This window comes from Camelina sativa, chromosome 9 (assembly GCF_000633955.1).
Source record: "Camelina sativa cultivar DH55 chromosome 9, Cs, whole genome shotgun sequence".
Lineage (NCBI taxonomy): Eukaryota > Viridiplantae > Streptophyta > Magnoliopsida > Brassicales > Brassicaceae > Camelina > Camelina sativa.
In genome coordinates, this window is record NC_025693.1 from 6,420,054 (window position 1) to 6,420,989 (window position 936).

The following is a 936-nucleotide window of genomic DNA, read 5'->3' on the forward strand; positions in this document are numbered from 1 at the left end:
AATTTACTGTATAACACCAAATATATAAATAAACACTATATAAACAAAGAAAATAAGTCAAAATAAAAAACTGCATTACAAAAATACAAATTACAAAAAAGTAACTAACAAAATATATAATCCCGTGCTGTAGCACGAGGTATCACCTAGTAACATAACAAATTGAAAGATACAAAACAGAATTAAAGATAAATCAAAGCACTCTATTGTCTCATGCCCCCATATCATAGCATCAGTCCACATATGTTTAGCTATTGTTGCTCTCCAGTTATTAGCATGAACTCTTTGTTGTTCTTGAGTACCATGAATCTCTTCATCTCCATTATTTTCACCATCATCTCTCTCGTCAACACCACTTTCTTCAACATCATTTTCTTTGGGAAGAAACACATCCGAGCGACATTCTTTACGAAGATAGTTATGTAAAACAACACATGCAAGAACTAACTCCGCTTGTATTTTATATGGAAAGGGTGGTGCATATTTGAAGATAAGAAATCTTGATTTGAAGATGCCGCAAATCCTCTCTACTACATTTCGCAAACTCGAATGACGATGGTTGAACAACTCATTTTGATTTACGGGATCTTTTCCTTGCCCTCTAAAGTCTTGGAGATGATACCGAGTACTTCGAATGGAGCTAAAAAATTACGACGATTAGCGAATCCACAATCAACTAAATAAAACTTTCCTGAAATTTTATAAAGCACACAAATATAAGTGAGATAAATATCAAATAAATAACAAAGTCTTGTTTTTAAAATCATAATGTAAATAACATACCTTCAGGAACTTTTAACTTGTTAGTGCTTCTTGTTAAAGCATCATGTAAAACTTTTGAGTCATGAGCTGAACCTTCCCATCCGCTAAGAACATATATGAATTCTAAATCAAAATTACATGCAGCTAAAACATTTTGCGATAATTGTCCTTTTC